We start from the raw sequence: 22646 nt of genomic DNA, 5'->3' as shown, positions 1-22646 counted from the left end.
TTTCCTATCCTATTCAACTTTTTTTTATCAACCAAAGGATTTTAATTCACCCCATCCATCAAGAAATGATGAAGATCACACGAATGTTATTTTATGCTGAAGCATAGCTATTATCAAAGTTTTAAATGTCATTAATGTGTACTTTTTGTACCTGGTGTAAATGCCGCCGTTCTCCTGAATCCGGTGATGTTTTTGTTTTTTTCCTGCACCTCTCCGTTCCCGAGATATGACCCTCTATTCCCTACATAAAAATGTAATATTTTAGCCAACTGGGCATTGTCTTCAAGATTACACCCACAGAGAAGGATTAAAGAACACGCCCACTTGGCTAAAAAGACTAGATTTATAGACAAGGTAAAAGGATTGTATCTCATGAACGGAGTGGAGCAGGAAGAAAAGGAAAACATCGCCAGATTCAGGAGAACAGCGGCATTTACCCCAGGTGGAAAAATAGCAAAGCAAAATCACCCAACAGATATACCTAAGAGCAGAATAGATTAGTTAAAGGGGTGTTCTTATCGTGTACCTTTATTCACTTACAAATTCCATAAATGTATAGTAGATCTGGGTCCCTCATTATCGGGGGCCGCCAATGTGCAGCATTAATAATAATAATAATAATAATTTTATTTATATAGAATTCTACATTCATTTTTAAGGAAGTTACAAGAATTGCTCAGTGTGGTCCCATTTTCGGAAACCCCATATAAGTCAATGTGGAGAACTGGTTGAAATCGAGGCAGCATAAATCAGACTTTTATGGCATATACGTAAGATAAGTTATGATTCTACAAGATAAGACTGGCTCTTCATTCATTCACAGCAATTTATTTATATTTAATGCTTTTACTGTAAATAATCACGATTTTAGGATTATTTTCAGTACAAGCAGTGATTATTCTATAAATGTATTCTCTCCTAGATGCTTGTTATCAGGTACTGCAGATCACATTCAATTCAAAGTTTCTTTTTTCTTATTTTAGATTGATATTTTGAGGCTTAAAAATTGATTACAAGTTTTCTATAAACCCCATTTGCGTATATTTGCATATTTCTATATGGACTCAAGCTATAATGCTTTTAACTTACAATGGATGTTACTTTTTTGTTAGCTTAAAATAATAACATCTGGTATATAATAAACTGTATCAAATAACACCAAATTGCAAATAATAACATGTTTTACTAAATATTACCGAAAAAGTAAAAAATAAAAAAACTTCTGTAGAATAACATATTATATGCAAAAGTAATGAGAAATTCACAAATGAAATAAATAAATAAATGAGTAATTTAATTAATTAATTCATTCATTCAATATTTGAACCCTTTAGGGAAAAGTTAGATGGCGTATATCTTTGACGAGGATCTCAATGCAATGCTCGGACTGGCCGTCGGCTCTCCTGACCCGGACCTGACAGCTGCATATAGATAGCTTCATACATCTGCTATGGGAGGGGGACTCAGGACCCCTCTTCTAATGATAAGTGGGGGTCTCTTGTAAGTGGTACAATTATTGCAAATGTTTTTCAGTATAAATAATGAAAATATGCATTTTTGAAAATAATTTTTTTCCACAGCCTTGAATTTAAACTTATTATAGGTGGGTCCCCTATTCAGGATCATTATCTTTCTGAATGACCTTGACCCAGACAGACATTTAAGCAAAACCAAAAAACTGAGCTGTATGATAGGTTAGTATACATGGAAAGTGTAAGAGCACGTTCACACTGTGGCCATTTCATAGACAGATCCCAAGAAAAAAAAAAAATGAGCATATACCCTACAGCAAGTAAATCAGTAACTGGTAATAATACATGTAAATACCATAGGGGAATTGGTTAAAGCTATTATGTGAAAAAAGCAAAAAAGCCCTCCCACCGCGACAAGGTGTACCCATTGGGACGGTCCTAACCAGTCTCAAGTATTAAAACCATTAAGACCATTGATTTAAGTGGGAACTGTGTAATACTTACTTTGCCCTGTGGTGGCGCTGCAAAAAGTTGAAAACCTATAGGAACAGCTGATCCTGTGGTTCCCTCTGGGATCAGCTGTCATCTTACCATGTCTCCAAATCCTACCCACCGATATGTGATTTTTTTTCAAGTATTTTAAATTCCTTCATTGTTTAAAAATGACTCTAATCAATCATAGGAATAACAAAAATAGAAAGAAAAAACCCCAAGTAATCTTAAAGGAAACCTTTCCATGGCTTCTGTATGTGTTGCCCCCCATGGAAACCCAGTAGGATGCACGTAAGCAAACATGTAGGCTTCTTCTGCACTTTGTAGATATGTCGCCCCCGGTGTTTGCACAGTGTTGGACGTGATGGAGGAATGCAACCAGATTCATTCACTCCACAGAGAACTTCGGAAGGAGGATTTGGCCGTGGTCCAGGTCAGGAGCTGGAAACGCAGAGATCAGGAGTCTGGTCAGATAGGAAATGTGTGCAGTGGGATCACGGACTGCAGTGTGGGTGTACGAGGAGTGAAGAACCTCCAGGAAATGGACGTGAGAGCCAAGTGTGAAGTATCTGACGAGAGCAGGAGCTATATATGCTATAATATCACCACAACTTCATAACTCAGCGTTTCTTGGAGGATATCACAATTTCTGTGTTTTTATTTGTCCTCACAGATTTTGAGGATTGACCACAGGGTCTCAATGGGATTGAGATCTGGGGAGTTTCCTGGCCATCAATCGAAAATGTCATATTTTGTCCACCAAGACACTTAGTTATCTAGCTATCACTTTGGCCTTGCGATGTGGTCTCATCATGCTGAAAAAGCATCAACATCACATTTCTCCTGGAAGATGGTGGAACTTGCCCTTGGAGGATGTTTAGATCCCATTCTTTAGTCAGTGTTCTTAGGCAAAATTGTGAGTGAGACCATCCATGGATGAAAAGCGCCCACACATCGATGGTCTCAGGAGGATTCTCAAAGGACTCATGGCAGCGCTCACCTCTTCTTCCCCGGACAATCACTCTTCTAGATGTTCCAAACAGTGTGAAGGGGGCTTCATCAGAGAAAATAACTTTACCCCAATTGTCTACAGTCCTATAACTGCAGAATGTAAGTCTACACAAAGAACAATGATCGGAGTGCAAAGGACGGGAGTAAAGTTATGTTCTCTGATGAAATCCTCTTTAGACTATTTGGGACATCTAGAAGAATGATGGTCCAGAGAATTAAAAAAATAATTATCTCCAGTGAAGGCCACCCACAAGCTTCACTTCATGAGAGCACAAACATGGCGCAGATAGGAACCCAGTGGCACAACACAATCCAGTTGTAGGCTAGTCAATAGGCAAAGGAATGAAAGCCCCACTGGTGCCACAACACGTAAATGTCACCGCCACTGGGGTTTTTTACACTCTAATGTCCTGATGTTTCTTGAAATGTACATTAACAGCAATGGAAAGATTGTGACCCCTAACTTCTCTAATGCAAAGGTCACTGTGAATAGAGGGGGAGCAGGAGAGCTGTGACATCACCTATTGTGATTGGTGGATCCTGTGTTATTAGCTATGTATATGTTACCTATAACCATAGTTATAGCTATGAGATGTTACCTGAGATTATTTATAATGAGTCCTTTGATGATAAGGAAACTGCTGAAAACTCTTCCTGAAAGGACAAGTGTGGGACTGAAATAGCATAGTAGCCGATGTGGAGATCGTAAAATGACTAATTTTGTTTGTGACCCACATGACTAATACGGTAAAATGAAAAAAACAGCACAATACCAATAAAAAAAACTACATGTAATACAAAAACATAACTTAATTAATTATTTTCTGCTGACACATTCCCTTTAAGCATTCCGTGTGACATGTTTAGCTCCGGTATGTATGTGAGCACTTCATGGAAATGAACAGCACATACAGTATATAGAGGGATGCAATAATGATCTATGGAAAAGTAAGATATTAAAGGGGTTTTACAGTTTATTGTAAATTAAATGGTTATTGCAGAGCTTTTTAGAGTCCTGCCCTATTAGCCTGCTCCTGCCTTATCTAATGGGCGGCTCCTGCCTGATGTAATTGCAGTGCCCCAGAGTCTGGTCGTTGCAGTACTGTGGCTCCGCCACTATGGGGAGCTATGGTACGTCTGATTGCACTAAAGGAGTTTCTCTGACCAGGTAACACCTCACTACACTTCACACTCCGGCCTCCAGGGGGGGTGATCCTATCTAGTAGGCCACTCCTCACACTCTGGTAAAACTGGGGGTTGGACAGGAAGACAGAGAGAGAAGTAACTGGGAAGAGCTAGTGAGAGGACCTGTCAGGGATGGGATCCTGGCAGACTCCTAGGAACAGAACTAACCAGTGCACAACGGGAATACAGTAAAGAGGCATTAGGACCAGAAGGAGTCGTGCTGTTAGACCGAGGCAACATCCTTCTGAGGCGCAAACAGTCGGTGGCCGGAACGCCGAGCAAGTAAGAGACTTTAAGTACTACTGCAAACCACGGCCGGACAGCTAATTATAGGTTGGCTGTCTCACTTAACACCTAAGCAGACAACGGAGGCAGCTGTGGGAGAGGGGCGACTCTAGGGTCCCGGAAGAACTCCAGGCCTACCCCGTCATACGGGTGCGTCCTACCATATCATCTGGGGGACGGAGAGAACGAACATCAGAGACAGACAGAAGCAGTTGTGAGGACTATCCCGGGAGCTCAGCAGGGAAGGACTACAACACACAGCGCTAGAAGGTAGACACTGATTCCCACCTGTAAAGAGAACTCCTGATGTGCCTTTGGACCGGCCAGTCTCTGACAGCCCTGTTGACAGCGCTCTGGACTGAGGACTCTAAAACCTTCAGTAAAGAGGCAAAGAGACTGCAACCTGGTGTCCTCATTATTTACTGCGACCGGCACTTCACAACTACTCCATCATTCACTATTCTATCACCGGACGTCCCCCACTGACCAGCAGGGTCACGGACCGGGTCTAGCCACCGTGATAACCCCAGAACAGAGACTCAGAGGCCCGGTACCGGGTACCCCTCGGCTCTGCGGCAGTGGGGGCGCTCCATTTTGGCGTCACAAACAGGATCTACTTAAGCCTGAAGAATCAGGTCATGTGTGCCTTGGAACTGTGATTTATTGTGCTTGGACTGTGTATTGCCATTTACCGCCAAAATTCGCCATTGCCGTGCACGGAGGGAGGAGCCTTAGCTTCGTGGGCGGAACCAGCCAAAAGAAGCGCGGAACGGAAAGCGCGGTAAGGCGCCAATCCCGGAAGAGGAACTCCGACCTCCAGCAGGTTAGTGGGAGGAAGGGACTGCCATGTCCGGGTCGGGAGGAGAGGAGGTGGCGGCCGCAGCCGCGGACGCAGGGGCAGCTCCGCTCCCCGCAGCGGGCGAAGCCGCGGCCCTAATACCACCACCGGTTGCGGCAGAACCCGCTGCTCCCCTCAGCCAGTCGGACACTGCCGCTAACACAAAAGCCATAATGCCCTTCTCTATGCCGTACCTGCCCGGAGCGGCCTGGCTCCCACGATACTCTGGGGAGTCGCATACATTCACTGACTTTAAGGAAGGGCTCTGCAGCCTGCTCGAGTTCTATCCCCTGACAGAGCCTCAGAAGGTTCATATGATAACCGGCCAACTCTTTGGGGCGGCTCTGAGAGAATTGAAGTCCTGGCCCGCCGAGGATAAGGGAACTGCACAACAGATTTTTGCAAAGCTTAAAGCCACCTTCGATACTCGCACTGCTACAGAAATTAAACTGACTTTCTATGGATGCAAACAGAGACCGCAGGATAGCTTACGGGACTATGCCCTTAATCTCCAGGAGGCGATGCGGGCCATTAAGCAGAGTGACCCCGGCAGCATGCAGGATGAGGATAAACTTCTGAAGGAGCGGTTCATTGAGGGGCTCCTGTGCAGTCACCAGCGGGGCCAATTGCACTTCCTGGCCATGCAAAATCCAGACTTGACTTTTGCGCAATTCAAAGATAAAGCTATCCAGGCATTGCAGGAGCGACAGCCCAGCCGCGCAATACCACCCAGGTGCCCCACTCTCACATACCACCAGGAGGTGGCATCGGATACCCCAGTTGCCGCGGAGGCCGACGCCCAGAGCTTCGAGGACGACTCCCCTGCAGGACTCCGTCTTCAGATACAGGAGCTGACCAGGAGCGTTGCTGCCCTAGCCCGGACGGTGCAGTCCCTACAGGAGGCCCCCAAAGAAAAGATCCAGCTAGCCTCCAGACCAGAAGATGTCCCCTGGACGCGACAGAAGAGGACCCCACCGACCAGAGGCCGGGACAGCGATCGCTTCCATCAGGACGGACGACCCATCTGCCGCCGCTGTCACCAGGTGGGCCACATTGCAAGGTACTGTCCTTTAAACGAGCAACCCCTGGGGCAAAGGGCCAACCCCCAGGAGTAGGACGGGCAGGCCCGCAGCATTGGAGAACCAAGTATATTGGAGGACGACCAGTTCTCCCTGTAGTGGTTCATGGAATCCCCTTGAACGCTTTGCTGGACACCGGTTCTCAGGTGACGACTATACCTTACTTGCTTTATAAACGGTATTGGGAGGACACTGATATTACTCGTGGCCCTGACGATGATTTCACCATAATAGCCAGTAATGGTCAGCCGTTGCCACAAGTGGGGTATAAGGAGGTCACCATCAAGGTGGGGCGGGTGGAATTGAAAGCCCAAGGGATTGTGATTGTTGATATTGATCGTCGAGAATGTAATCCCGTGATGACTCTTGGTACTAATATTGTAGAAAATTGTCTTGCAGAAGTTATTGTTTTGTTGCAACAGGTGGCAGAAACCGCTGGCCACAGTGAGCAACGTGCCCTGCAGAAGGAAATCAGAGCTCTGATGCAGAGACAGCAGGTAGAGCTGACTGGTGGTGAGATTGGTCGTGTCACTGTGAGTGATTCAAACCCCATCGCGATACCCCCCAGGAGTGAGATGTTAATATGGTGTCGGGCAGCCATAGGCCTCAGGGGTAAGGACTACCAGGCCTTGGTAGAACCCGTATATTCAGACAATAGGCCTACTGTTCTGACAGCCTGGGGGGTGGTCGACGTCCGCCAGGGGAGAGTGCCCGTACGTGTCCTCAATTATGGGGAGGAAGAGGTTCACCTCACCAAGTATACCACGCTCGCCAAACTGTTCACTGTCAATAATAGTGTGATACGGACACCTGAACCCTTGGTCCCGTCAAACGTGGCGGAGAACAAAGGTTCTGCAGAGCACTTGAAAGACTGGTGTCGGGAATTGCATGTGGGCACTGACTCTACCCCATCCCATCAAAAACAGGGGGCCTACAGGGTGGTACACGAGTACGAGCAGGTATTCAGCAAACACCCCTTAGATTTTGGGCAGGTGAAAGGGATCCAACATCACATCCCCACGGGAGATCACCGACCCATAAAAGAGAGATATCGCCCTGTACCCCCAGCTCATTACCAGTGCCAAGGACATGTTGCGGGAAATGAAGGAGGCTGGGGTGGTGAGAGACAGCTGTAGCCCCTGGGCAGCTCCGTTAGTCCTTGTTAAAAAGAAAGATGGTACAATGAGGATGTGTGTTGATTACAGGCAGTTGAATCGCATTACACATAAGGACGCATACCCACTGCCCAGGATAGAGGAGTCTCTGGCTGCCTTAAAATCTGCTAACTACTTCTCTACCTTAGATCTCACCAGTGGGTACTGGCAGGTTCCTCTAGCGGAGGCGGACAAAGAGAAGACGGCCTTCACGACACCAATGGGTCTCTGCGAGTTCAACTACATGCCCTTCGGATTGTGCAATGCTCCCGGGACGTTCCAGAGGATGATGGAGTGCTGCCTGGGACACATGAACTTTGAAACTGTGCTGCTGTATTTGGACGATGTCATTGTTTTCTCTAAGACCTACGAAGACCATCTGAAGCACCTGGCCGAGGTGTTTGAAGCCCTGTCCAACTTTGGCTTAAAGGTGAAACCGTCCAAGTGTCATCTGCTGAAACCTAAAGTGCAGTACCTGGGCCATGTGGTGAGCGCTGAAGGAGTGGCCCCAGACCCCGACAAGGTCACAGTGATCAAGGACTGGCCAAAGCCCAGTGACCTCCACGGAGTACGGCAGTTCCTCGGGCTGGTAGGCTATTACCGGAGGTTCATTAAAGACTTCACCAAGAAGGCCGCACCCTTGCAAAACCTGTTGGTGGGCCAACCAAAGAAGACCAAGGGGAGGAACACCCCCTTTGATTGGAACGAGGAGCTGGAAGAATCCTTCACCTGTTTGAAGTCGGCACTGACGGGAGAAGAGGTACTGGCTTACCCCGAATACGACCAACCGTTTGTGCTGTACACAGATGCCAGCAATGTGGGATTAGGAGCCGTGCTGTCTCAGGTCCAGAAAGGCAAAGAAAGGGTGATCGCTTACGCCAGCAGGAAACTCCGTCCCACGGAAAGGAACCCTGACAACTATAGTTCCTTTAAGCTGGAATTCCTTGCCATTGTCTGGGCAGTGACAGAGAGGTTCAAACACTACCTGGCCTCCGCGAAATTCACCGTCTTCACGGACAACAATCCGCTAACGCATCTGGATACTGCCAAACTCGGGGCCTTGGAACAGCGGTGGATGGCCCGGCTGTCCAACTACGATTTCACCATCAAGTACCGGGCAGGACACAAGAATGCCGATGCCTTGTCCCGAATGCCCAATTTGCCAGAAGCGGGAGAAGACCCGGAGGCACTTGAAGAGGTGGAGCTGCCTGCATTCCATCGCCCCAAAGCCACTCAGAACTCTCATCATGTAAAGAACAGGCACAAGAACCAACCGGATGCCACGCTGAATCCCCTGCCCCATCACGGATGGGCGGAAACCCAGGATGGTGACCCCGCGGTCCGTCGGGTGAAAGAGCTCTTGACGCAGGCAGGATTGCACCCTGGCCCAGATGATCCACAAGAAACCCAACAGCTGTGGAAGGGGAGAAGCAAACTGTTTATCCATGATGGCAAGCTGTGCAGGAGGAGCATCGACCCACGTACTCATGAATTGGTGTGGCAGATAGTGGTGCCAAGGCGAGATGCGCCCATGGTTCTGGGAGCCTACCATGATGGAGCCGGACACTTCGGATGGAGGAAGCTAGAAAGGCTACTCCGAGGGAGGTTCTATTGGATTGGCATGAAGAGAACCATTGAGAAGTGGTGTCGGGAGTGTGGTCCATGTAGTCTGCGCAGGAAGGACCGTGACAGTCAACGGGCTCCCCTGCGGCCTATCATCACCAAACGGCCGCTCGAACTGGTCGCGCTGGATCATGTGAAGCTGACACCTAGCCGGTCGGGCTATATCTACGCCCTTACCATCGTGGACCACTACTCCAGGTTTTTGGTGGTTGTACCTGTCAAGGATCTAACGGCCAGGACTGCCGCCAGGGCCTTCCAGCAGCACTTTTGTAGGCCCCATGGCTACCCAGAGAAGGTACTGACTGATCAGGGATCTGCATTCGAAGCGGAAGTGTTCCAAGAATTCTGCCAACTGTACGGGTGTAAGAAGATCAGAACCACACCGTACCATCCTCAAACCAACGGGATGTGTGAGAAGATGAACCAAGTGGTAATCGATTTATTGAAGACCTTGCCTGTGGAGGAACGGAACCTGTGGCCGATAAAGTTGCCTGACTTGGTGGATATGTACAATCACATCCCAGTAAATTCCACCAACTGTACTCCAGCGTACCTGATGCGAGGAAGATCTAGTCGGTTACCCGTTGATCTGGACATGGGGGTCCTAGTACCCGAAGATACCTCGCCGGATGCCGATTCGGATGCAGAAAGGCAGCGAAGGTACCGCGAGGTACAGGAGTGTGTAGAAAGAAGTCTCGCCCAGGCTAGGCAGAAACAAGAAAGGGACTACAACCAACACGCTCCTGCGATTCCCCTGTCACCTGGTGAGCAAGTACTTAAACGAAAGAGGAGATTACACAAGCTCGATGACCAATGGGAAGCGGAACCGTATACCATCCTGCCATCCGACTTCGATAACACGAAGGTCTGTCTCATCAGCAAGGACAGAGGGGAGACCTCGACAGCGGTATCCAGGGATCACCTTAAGGTCTGCCCCGATAAGTTGAGAGAGAGGGACACGGCCCCAGAAATCTCCCCGCCGGTGGAAAAGGAGAAGATGATCCATACCATCCTTGGTGACTTTCCACAGTCCTGGACTCAGATAAATCAGGCCATCGTGGTACCTGTTCTAACGTTTCCACAGCCGGACCCACCAGAAACAATAGTGGTACCAGATCATCCGGCCCCGCAACCTCAACAAGCCCTACCTGAAGATGCCATGCCAACCATTAAACCGGCAAATCCTCCCTCTGCTATCGGTGAGCCTGCCGTACCTACTGTTGCCAGCAGCAGCAGCCCTGAGAGCTTCAGCCTGCCAGTGCTACCCAGACTTACTGAAAGTGTAGCTAGAAGGCAGTACACTACACCAGGGGTAGCAAGTATAGTGGGCCCTGTTAGGCCAGTAGCAACCCCTGTGCTGCGAAGGTCCACACGCAGCACTCAGAATCAAATTCCCCTCCGTTACAAAACTTAGAGATTCTAATAAGGGCTGTTATTTAGTTGAAAATGTTTGTGTATATATCTTTTGTTACAGGTTTTAAAATGGACAATAGAGTAATGGACAATGAATTGCTCAAAAACTTTCAAAAGGGGGACCCCTTTGTTTACCCGGGGTCCCCGCTGTTTCAACCACTGAACTGAGAGTCATAAACTGTGCATGACCTAACTTTCGCAAAGTTCAAGAGTTCTCACCTCCCATAAAGGGAAGCACTGTTATGTTTAATTGTTTATGCTATTTAAAAATTTTGTGTGTTTCCTGTTAACATGTATTGTTGTTCTTGTTTTCCCAGTCCGGGAGTACTGGATTTAACCGGGGGGAGTGCAGCGCCCCAGAGTCTGGTCGTTGCAGTACTGTGGCTCCGCCACTATGGGGAGCTATGGTACGTCTGATTGCACTAAAGGAGTTTCTCTGACCAGGTAACACCTCACTACACTTCACACTCCGGCCACCAGGGGGGGTGGTTCTATCTAGTAGGCCACTCCTCACACTCTGGTAAAACTGAGGGTTGGACAGGAAGACAGAGAGAAGTAGCTGGGAAGAGCAAGTGAGAGGACCTGTGTTGTGAATTTACCTTTTGGCTCCCTCTAGTGGCTACTAGTGATTTGACTCTAGGTATGTCATTCATCCCTTGTATGCTCACCTGGGTCGTTAGGTCAGGGGTGTTGCTATATAAGCTCCCTGGACCTTCAGTTCAATGCCTGGCAACGTTGATATCAGAGCTAATCTGTAGTGCTCTTGTCTACTGATCCTGGTTCCTGCTTGATTAAGCTAAGTCTGCTTTCTTGCTTTTTGCTATTTGTTTTTGTTTGCATTTTTGTCCAGCTTGCATATTATCTGTTTCCTGACCTTGCTGGAAGCTCTAGGGTGGCTGGTGTTCTCCCCCCGGGCCGTTAGACGGTTCGGGGGTTCTTGAATCTCCAGCGTGGATTTTGATAGGGTTTTTGTTGACCATATAAGTTATCTTACTACATTCTGCTATTAGTAAAGTGGGCCTCTCTTTGCTAAAATCTAGTTCATCTCTGTGTTTGTCATTTCCTCTTACCTCACCGTTATTATTTGTGGGGGGCTACTATCCTACTTTTGGGGTCTATTCTCTGGAGGCAAGAGAGGTCTTTGTTTTCCTCTTCTAGGGGTAGTTAGTCCTCCGGCTGGCGCGAGACATCTAGCGTCCAACGTAGGCATGTTCCCCGGCTACTGCTAGTGTTGGCGTTAGGAGTAGATATATGGTCAACCCAGTTACCACTGCCCTATGAGCTGGATTTTTGTACGTCGCAGACTTACTTGTTTCTCAGAGACCCTCGCCATTGGGGTCATAACAGTTTGCCAGGCCAGTATTAAATGTTAAATGCATAGCAGAAGCGGGATTATAAGAAAGAAAGTTCTGAGTTTTTTTTTCTCTCTCTCATTTTTTTTTCTTTTCCCCTTTACCTCTGAGTGGCTTGTGTTTGCTGCAGACATGAATGTCCAGACCTTGATTACAAGTGTGGACCAGCTTGCTGCTCATGTGCAGGGCATACAAGATTATGTTATCAGAAGTCCTATGTCAGAACCTAAGATACCGATTCCTGAACCGTTTTCCGGAGACCGATTTAAATTTAGAAATTTCAGGAATAATTGTAAATTGTTTTTGTCCCTGAAACCCTGTTCATCTGGAGACTCCGCTCAGCAAGTAAAAATTGTTATTTCTTTTTTACGGGGCGACCCTCAGGATTGGGCCTTCTCGCTGGCGCCAGGAGATCCGGCATTGGCTGACATTGATGCGTTTTTTCTGGCGCTCGGTTTGCTTTATGAGGAACCTAATCTTGAGATTCAGGCAGAAAAGGCCTTGCTGGCTATGTCTCAGGGCCAGGACGAGGCTGAAGTGTATTGCCAAAAATTTCGGAAATGGTCCGTGCTGACCCAGTGGAACGAGTGTGCATTGGCTGCTAATTTTAGAAATGGCCTTTCTGAAGCCATTAAGAATGTGATGGTGGGTTTTCCCATTCCCACAGGTCTGAATGATTCTATGGCCCTGGCTATTCAAATCGACCGGCGGTTGCGGGAGCGCAAAACCGCTAATTCCCTCATGGTGTTGTCTGAACAGACACCTGATTTAATGCAATGTGATAGAATCCTGACTAGAAATGAGCGGAAAATTCATAGACGCCAGAATGGCTTGTGTTACTACTGTGGTGATTCTACACATGTTATCTCAGCATGCTCTAAACGTCTTACTAAGGTTGTTAGTCCGGTCGCCATTGGTAATTTGCAACCTAAATTTATTCTATCTGTAACTTTGATTTGCTCACTGTCATCGTATCCTGTCATGGCGTTTGTGGACTCGGGTGCTGCCCTGAGCCTTATGGATCTGTCATTTGCCAAGCGCTGCGGATTTGTTCTTGAGCCATTGGAAAATCCTATCCCTCTTAGGGGTATTGATTCTACGCCATTGGCAAAAAATAAACCGCAGTTTTGGACACAGGTTACCATGTGCATGACTCCCGAACATCGGGAGGTAATACGTTTTCTTGTTCTGCATAAAATGCATGATTTGGTTGTTTTGGGGTTGCCATGGTTACAGACCCATAATCCAGTCTTGGACTGGAAGGCTATGTCAGTGTCAAGTTGGGGCTGCCATGGAATTCATGGAGATTCCCTGCCCTTGTCTATTGCTTCTTCTACGCCTTCGGAAGTTCCGGCGTATTTGTCTGATTATCAGGATGTCTTCAGCGAGTCTAAGTCCAGTGCACTGCCTCCTCATAGGGAATGTGACTGTGCAATAGATTTGATTCCTGGCAGTAAGTTTCCTAAGGGGAGACTGTTTAATCTGTCGGTACCTGAACATACCGCGATGCGTTCATATATCAAGGAGTCTCTTGAGAAGGGGCATATCCGTCCTTCTTCTTCCCCTCTTGGTGCGGGATTCTTTTTTGTGGCCAAAAAGGACGGATCTTTGAGGCCTTGTATTGACTATCGGCTTTTAAATAAGATCACTGTCAAATTTCAGTATCCTTTGCCGCTGTTGTCAGATTTGTTTGCCCGGATTAAAGGTGCCAAGTGGTTCACCAAGATAGACCTTCGTGGTGCGTACAACCTTGTGCGCATTAGGCAGGGCGATGAATGGAAAACCGCATTCAATACGCCCGAAGGTCATTTTGAGTACTTGGTGATGCCATTCGGTCTCTCTAATGCACCTTCAGTTTTTCAGTCCTTCATGCATGACATTTTCCGGAAGTATCTGGATAAATTTTTGATTGTTTATCTGGATGATATTCTGGTTTTTTCTGATGATTGGGACTCGCATGTGGAGCAGGTCAGGATGGTTTTTGAGATTCTGCGTGAAAATTCTTTGTTTGTAAAAGGCTCAAAGTGTCTCTTTGGTGTACAGAAGGTTCCCTTTTTGGGGTTCATTTTTTCCCCTTCTGCTGTGGAGATGGATCCAGTCAAGGTCCGAGCTATTCATGATTGGACTCAACCCTCGTCAGTTAAGAGTCTTCAGAAGTTCTTGGGTTTTGCTAACTTCTACCGTCGTTTTATCGCAAATTTCTCTAGTGTTGTTAAACCGCTGACGGATATGACCAAGAAAGGCTCTGATGTAGCTAACTGGGCTCCTGCTGCCATGGAGGCTTTCCAGGAGTTAAAACGCCGGTTTACTTCGGCGCCTGTTTTGTGCCAGCCTGACATCTCACTTCCTTTTCAGGTTGAGGTGGATGCTTCGGAGATTGGGGCAGGGGCCGTTTTGTCACAGAGAGGCCCTGGTTGTTCTACTATGAGACCTTGTGCCTTTTTCTCTAGGAAGTTTTCGCCGGCAGAGCGAAATTATGATGTGGGCAATCGGGAGTTGTTGGCCATGAAGTGGGCATTTGAGGAGTGGCGTCATTGGCTCGAGGGTGCTAAGCATCGTGTGGTGGTCTTGACTGATCACAAAAATCTGAGGTATCTCGAGTCTGCTAAACGCCTGAATCCTAGACAGGCCCGCTGGTCATTGTTTTTCTCCCGTTTTGACTTTGTGGTCTCGTATTTGCCAGGGTCTAAGAATGTGAAGGCCGACGCTCTGTCTAGGAGCTTTGTGCCTGATGCTCCTGGAGTCGCTGAACCTGTGGGTATTCTTAAGGAAGGAGTTATCGTGTCTGCTATTTCTCCAGATCTGCGACGTGTGTTGCAGAGATTTCAGGCTGGTAGGCCTGACTCTTGTCCACCTGACAGATTGTTTGTGCCTGCTAGATGGACCAGCAGAGTCATTTCCGAGGTTCATTCCTCGGTGTTGGCAGGGCACCCGGGAATTTTTGGCACCAGAGATCTGGTGGCCAGGTCCTTTTGGTGGCCTTCCTTGTCAAGGGATGTGCGGTTATTTGTACAGTCCTGTGGTACTTGTGCTCGAGCTAAGCCTTGCTGCTCTCGTGCCAGCGGGTTGCTCTTGCCCTTGCCTGTCCCGAAGAGACCTTGGACACACATCTCTATGGATTTCATTTCTGATCTTCCGGTGTCTCAGGGCATGTCTGTCATCTGGGTGATATGTGATCGTTTCTCCAAGATGGTCCATTTGGTTCCTTTGCCTAAGCTGCCCTCTTCTTCTGATCTGGTTCCTGTGTTCTTCCAGAACGTGGTTCGTTTGCACGGCATTCCTGAGAATATTGTGTCGGACAGAGGATCCCAGTTTGTTTCCAGGTTCTGGCGATCCTTTTGTGGTAGGATGGGCATTGAGTTGTCGTTTTCATCCGCTTTCCATCCCCAGACTAACGGACAAACGGAGCGAACTAATCAGACTCTGGAGGCTTATTTGAGGTGTTTTGTCTCTTCTGATCAGGATGATTGGGTGACCTTCTTGCCGTTGGCTGAATTTGCCCTTAATAATCGGGCTAGTTCCGCCACCTTGGTTTCGCCATTTTTCTGCAACTCTGGTTTCCATCCTCGTTTTTCCTCGGGACATGTGGAGCCTTCTGACTGTCCTGGGGTGGATTCCGTGGTGGATAGGTTGCAGCGGATCTGGGGGCATGTGGTGGACAACTTGAAGTTGTCACAGGAGAAGGCTCAGCGTTTTGCCAACCGCCGCCGCGGTGTGGGTCCCCGACTTCGCGTTGGGGATTTGGTATGGCTGTCTTCTCGATTTGTTCCTATGAAGGTCTCCTCTCCCAAATTTAAGCCTCGCTTCATTGGTCCTTACAAGATATTGGAAATTAATCCTGTATCCTTTCGCTTGGATCTTCCGGTGTCGTTTGCCATCCACAACGTATTTGATAGGTCCTTGTTGCGGTGGTACGTTGTGCCTGTGGTTCCTTCTGCTGAGCCTCCTGCTCCGGTGTTGGTTGAGGGCGAGTTGGAGTACGTGGTGGAGAAGATCTTAGATTCTCGTCTCTCCAGGCGGAGGCTTCAGTACCTGGTCAAGTGGAAGGGCTATGGTCAGGAGGATAATTCCTGGGTGGTCGCCTCTGATGTGCATGCGGCCGATTTAGTTCGTGCCTTTCACGCCGCTCATCCTGATCGCCCTGGTGGTCTTGGTGAGGGTTCGGTGACCCCTCACTAAGGGGGGGGTACTGTTGTGAATTTACCTTTTGGCTCCCTCTAGTGGCTACTAGTGATTTGACTCTGGGTATGTCATTCATCCCTTGTATGCTCACCTGGGTCGTTAGGTCAGGGGTGTTGCTATATAAGCTCCCTGGACCTTCAGTTCAATGCCTGGCAACGTTGATATCAGAGCTAATCTGTAGTGCTCTTGTCTACTGATCCTGGTTCCTGCTTGATTAAGCTAAGTCTGCTTTCTTGCTTTTTGCTATTTGTTTTTGTTTGCATTTTTGTCCAGCTTGCATATTATCTGTTTCCTGACCTTGCTGGAAGCTCTAGGGTGGCTGGTGTTCTCCCCCCGGGCCGTTAGACGGTTCGGGGGTTCTTGAATCTCCAGCGTGGATTTTGATAGGGTTTTTGTTGACCATATAAGTTATCTTACTACATTCTGCTATTAGTAAAGTGGGCCTCTCTTTGCTAAAATCTAGTTCATCTCTGTGTTTGTCATTTCCTCTTACCTCACCGTTATTATTTGTGGGGGGCTACTATCCTACTTTTGGGGTCTATTCTCTGGAGGCAAGAGAGGTCTTTGTTTTCCTCTTCTAGGGGTAGTTAGTCCTCCGGCTGGCGCGAGACATCTAGCGACCAACGTAGGCATGTTCCCCGGCTACTGCTAGTGTTGGCGTTAGGAGTAGATATATGGTCAACCCAGTTACCACTGCCCTATGAGCTGGATTTTTGTACGTCGCAGACTTACTTGTTTCTCTGAGACTCTCGCCATTGGGGTCATAACAGACCTGTCAGGGATGGGATCCTGGCAGACTCCTAGGAACAGAACTAACCAGTGCACAACGGGAATACAGTAAAGAGGAATTAGGACCAGAAGGAGTCGTGCTGTTAGACCGAGGCAACATCCTTCTGAGGCGCAAACAGTCGGTGGCCGGAACGCCGAGCAAGTAAGAGACATTAAGTACTACTGCAAACCACGGCCGGACAGCTAATTATAGGTTGGCTGTCTCACTTAACACCTAAGCAGACAACGGAGGCAGCTGTGGGAGAGGGGCGACTCTAGGGTCCCGGAAGAACTCCAGGCCTACCCCGTCATACGGGTGCGTCCTACCATGTCATCAGGGGGACGGAGAGAACGAACATCAGAGACAGACAGAAACAGTTGTGAGGACTATCCCGGGAGCTCAGCAAGGAAGGACTACAACACCCAGCGCAAGAAGGTAGACACTGTTTCCCACCTGTAAAGAGAACTCCTGATGTGCCTTTGGACCGGCCGGTCTCAGACAGCCCTGTTGACAGCGCTCTGGACTGAGGACTCTAAAACCTTCAGTAAAGAGGTAAAGAGACTGCAACCTGGTGTCCTCATTATTTACTGCGACCGGCACTTCACAACTACTCCATCATTCACTATTCTATCACCGGACGTCCCCCACTGACCAGCAGGGTCACGGACCGGGTCTAGCCACCGTGATAACCCCAGAACAGAGACTCAGAGGCCCGGTACCGGGTACCCCTCGGCTCTGCGGCAGTGGGGGCGCTCCATAATAACCTGCTCCTGCCTTATCTAATAACCTGCTCCTGCCTTATCTAATAACCTGCTCCTGCCTTATCTAATATCTTGCTCCTGCCTTATCTAATATCCTGCTCCCGCCTTATCTAGTAGCCTGCTCCCGCCTTATCTAATATCCTGCTCCTGTCTTATCTAATAGCTGCTCCTGCCTTATCTAATAACCTGCTCCTACCTTATCTAATAATCTGCTCCTGCCTTATGTAATAGCCTGCTCCTGCCTTATCTGATAGCCTGCTCCTACCTTATCTAATAGCTGCTCCTGCCTTATCTAATAACCTGCTCCTACCTTATCTAATAATCTGCTCCTGCCTTATGTAATAGCCTGCTCCCGCCTTATCTAATAGCCTGCTCCTGCCTTATCTAATAGCTGCTCCTGCCTTATCTAATAACCTGCTCCTACCTTATCTAATAATCTGCTCCTGCCTTATGTAATAGCCTGCTCCTGCCTTATCTAATAACCTGCTCCTACCTTATCTAATAACCTGCTCCTGCCTTATGGAATAACCTGCTACTGCCTTATCTAATAACCTGCTCCTGCCTTATCTAATATCCTGCTCCTGCCTTATCTAATAGCCTGCTCCTACCTTATCTAATAGCCTGCTCCCGCCTTATCTAATAGCCTGCTCCCGCCTTATCTAATAGCCTGCTCCTGCCTTATCTAATAGCTGCTCCTGCCTTATCTAATAACCCGATCCTGTCTTATCTAATAGCCTGCACCTGCCTTATATATAAGCCTGCTCCTGCCTTATCTAATATCCTGCTCCTGCCTTGTGTATAAGCCTGCTACTGCCTTATCTAATAGCCTGCTCCTTACTTATCTTTTTGCCTGCTCCTGCCTTATCTAATAGCCTGCTCCTGCCTTATCTAATATCCTGCTCCTGCCTTATCTAATAGCCTGCTCCCGCCTTATCTAATAGACTGCTCCTGCCTTATCTAATAGCCTGCTCCTGCCTTATCTAATATCCTGCTCCTGCCTTATCTAATAGCCTGCTCCTGCCTTATCTAATAGCTGCTCCGGCCTTATCTAATAACCCGATCCTGTCTTATCTAATAGCCAGCACCTGCCTTATATATAAGCCTGCTCCTGCCTTATCTAATATCCTGCTCCTGCCTTGTGTATAAGCCTGCTACTGCCTTATCTAATAGCCTGCTCCTTACTTATCTTTTTGCCTGCTCCTTCCTTATCTAATAGCCTGCTCCTGCCTTATCTAATATCCTGCTCCTGCCTTATCTAATAGCCTGCTCCCGCCTTATCTAATAGACTGCTCCTGCCTTATCTAATAGCCTGCTCCTGCCTTATCTAATATCCTGCTCCCGCCTTATCTAATAGCCTGCTCCTGCCTTATCTAATATCCTGCTCCTGCCTTATCTAATAGCCTGCTCCTGCCTTATCTAATAGCCTGCTCCTGCCTTATTTAATAGCCTGCTCCCGCCTTATCTAATAGCCTGCTCCCGCCTTATCTAATAGCCTGCTCCCGCCTTATCTAATAGCCTGCTCCTGCCTTATCTAATAGCCTGCTCCTGCCTTATCTAATAGCTGCTCCTGCCTTATCTAATAACCTGCTCCTACCTTATCTAATAACCCGATCCTGTCTTATCTAATAGCCTGCACCTGCCTTATCTATAAGCCTGCTCCTGCGTTATCTAATAGACTGCTCCTTACTTATCTTTTTGCCTGCTCCTGCCTTATCTAATATCCTGCTCCTGCCTTATCTAATAGCCTTCTCCCGCCTTATCTAATAGCCTGCTCCTGCCTTATCTAATATCCTGCTCCTGCCTTATCTAATAGCCTGCTCCTTATCTTTTTGCCTGCTCCTGCCTTATCTAATAGCTGTTCCTGCCTTACCTATTAGCCTGCTCCTGCCTTATCTAATAACCTGCTCCTACCTTATCTAATAACCCGCTCCTGTCTTATCTAATAGCCTGCTCCTGCCTTATCTATAAGCCTGCTCCTGCCTTATCTAATAGCTTGCTCCTCCTGCCTTATGTATAAGCCTGGTTCTGCCTAATCTAATAGCCTGCTCCTTACTTATCTTTTTGCCTGCTCCTGCCTTATCTATTAGCCTGCTCCTGCCTTATCTAATAATCTGCTCCTGCCTTATCTAATATCCTGCTCCTGCCTTATCTATTAGATTGTGCCTGCCTTATCTAATAACCTGCTCCTGCCTTATCTAATAGCCTGCTCCTGCCTTATCTATTAGCCAGCTCCAGCCTTTTCTAATAACCTTTTTCTGCCTTATCTAATATCCTGCTCCTGCCTTATCTAATATCCTGCTCCTGCCTTATCTATTAGATTGTGCCTGCCTTATCTAATAACCTGCTCCTGCCTTATCTAATAGCCTGCTCCTGCCTTATCTATTAGCCAGCTCCAGCCTTTTCTAATAACCTTTTTCTGCCTTATCTAGTATCCTGCTCCTGCCTTATCTATTAGCCTGCTACTGCCTTATCTAATAGCCTGCTCCCGCCTTATCTAATAGCCTGCTCCCGCCTTATCTAATATCCTGCTCCCGCCTTATCTAATAGCCTGCTCCAGCCTTATCTAATAGCCTGTTCCTGCATTATCTAATAGCCTGCTCCTGCCTTATCTAATAGCCTGCTCCTGCCTTATCTAATAGCCTGCTCCTGCCTTATCTAATAGCCTGTTCCTGCATTATCTAATAGCCTGCTCCTGCCTTATCTAATAGCCTGCTCCTGCCTAATCTAATAGCCTGCTCCCACCTTATCTAATAGCCTGCTCCTGCCTTATCTAATAACCTGCTCCTGCCTTATCTAATAGCCTGCCCCCGCCTTATCTAATAGCCTGCTCCCGCCTTATTTAATAGCCTGCTCCCGCCTTATCTAATAGCCTGCCCCTGCCTTATCTAATAGCCTGCTCCTGCCTTATCTAATAACCTGCTCCTGCCTTATCTAATAGCCTGTTCCTGCCTTATCTAATAGCCTGCTCCTGCCTTATCTAATAGCCTGCTCCTGCCTTATCTAATAGCCTGCTCCTGCCTTATCTAATAACCTGCCACTGCCTTATCTAATAGCCTGCTCCTGCCTTATCTAATAGCCTGCTCCTGCCTTATCTAATAGCCTGCTCCCACCTTATCTTATAGCCTGCTCCCGCCTTATCTAATAACCTGCTCCTGCATTATGTAATATCCTGCTCCTGCATTATGTAATATCCTGCTCCTGCCTTATCTAATAGACTGCTCCTTAACTATTTGCCTGCTCCTGCCTTATCTATTAGCCTTCTCCTGCCTTATCTAATAACCTGCCACTGCCTTATCTAATAGCATGCTCCTGCCTTATCTAATAGCCTGCTCCCACCTTATCTTATAGCCTGCTCCCGCCTTATCTAATAGCCTGCTCCTGCATTATGTAATATCCTGCTCCTGCCTTATCTAATAGATTGCTCCTTACTTAACTATTTGCCTGCTCCTGCCTTATCTAATAACCTGCTCCTGCCTTATCTATTAGCCTTCTCCTGCCTTATCTAATAGCTTGCTCCTACCTTATCTAATAACCTGCTCCCGCCTTATCTAATAGCCTGCTCCTGCCTTATCTAATAACCTGCTCCCGCCTTATCTAATAGCCTGCTCCCGCCTTATCTAATAGCCTGCTCCCGCCTTATCTAATAGCCTGCTCCCGCCTTATCTTATAGCCTGCTCCTGCCTTATCTAATAGCCTGCCCCCGCCTTATCTAATAGCCTGCTCCCGCCTTATTTAATAGCCTGCTCCCGCCTTATCTAATAGCCTGCTCCTGCCTTATCTAATAGCCTGCTCCTGCCTTATCTAATAACCTGCTCCTGCCTTATCTAATAGCCTGTTCCTGCCTTATCTAATAGCCTGCTCCTGCCTTATCTAATAGCCTGCTCCTGCCTTATCTAATAGCCTGCTCCTGCCTTATCTAATAACCTGCCACTGCCTTATCTAATAGCCTGCTCCTGCCTTATCTAATAGCCTGCTCCTGCCTTATCTAATAGCCTGCTCCCACCTTATCTAATAACCTGCTCCTGCATTATGTAATATCCTGCTCCTGCATTATGTAATATCCTGCTCCTGCCTTATCTAATAGACTGCTCCTTAACTATTTGCCTGCTCCTGCCTTATCTATTAGCCTTCTCCTGCCTTATCTAATAACCTGCCACTGCCTTATCTAATAGCATGCTCCTGCCTTATCTAATAGCCTGCTCTCACCTTATCTTATAGCCTGCTCCCGCCTTATCTAATAGCCTGCTCCTGCATTATGTAATATCCTGCTCCTGCCTTATCTAATAGATTGCTCCTTACTTAACTATTTGCCTGCTCCTGCCTTATCTAATAACCTGCTCCTGCCTTATCTATTAGCCTTCTCCTGCCTTATCTAATAGCTTGCTCCTACCTTATCTAATAACCTGCTCCTGCCTTATCTAATAACCTGCCTTATCTAACAGCCTGCTCCTGCCTTATCTAATAACCTGCTCCTGCCTTATCTAATAGCCTGCTCCTGCCTTATCTATTAGCCTTCTCCTGCCTTATCTAATAGCTTGCTCCTACCTTATCTAATAACCTGCCTTATCTAACAGCCTGCTCCTGCCTTATCTAATAACCTGCCTTATCTAACAGCCTGCTCCTGCCTTAGCCATCAACCCGCTCCTGCCTTATCTATTAGCTTGCTCCTGTCTTATCTAATAGTCTGCTCCTGCCTTATCTAACTGAAGTGCCCGCCAGGGCCGTGGGGTACTTGGTACCAGGTCCGGTACTTAAAGTGATGTGTCACGGCGGCAACCTGGTCTGTGGCCCTGGACGCCCATGTAAAAGGGGTTTGAATAAAGTTTGTGTTCGTGATGCCACCTATGGTATTCGGTCAGGGATGACCGACGCTGCTTAAAGGGGTCCTCTGGGGTGATGTGGCAGCAGGGATGGTATAGCTTCCCACAGGTGAAGCTGAGTCCCCAGGGCTCCCGGTGTGTAGATGGAGATGGTGGGTAGTGTAGAAAGAAACGGAGGACACAGGTTTTCAGTCTCTTTACCTGGTTTAC

The sequence above is a fragment of the Ranitomeya variabilis genome, chromosome 3 (genome assembly GCF_051348905.1).
Source record: "Ranitomeya variabilis isolate aRanVar5 chromosome 3, aRanVar5.hap1, whole genome shotgun sequence".
In the NCBI taxonomy this organism is placed as follows: domain Eukaryota; kingdom Metazoa; phylum Chordata; class Amphibia; order Anura; family Dendrobatidae; genus Ranitomeya; species Ranitomeya variabilis.
This window is presented reverse-complemented; position numbering follows the sequence as displayed.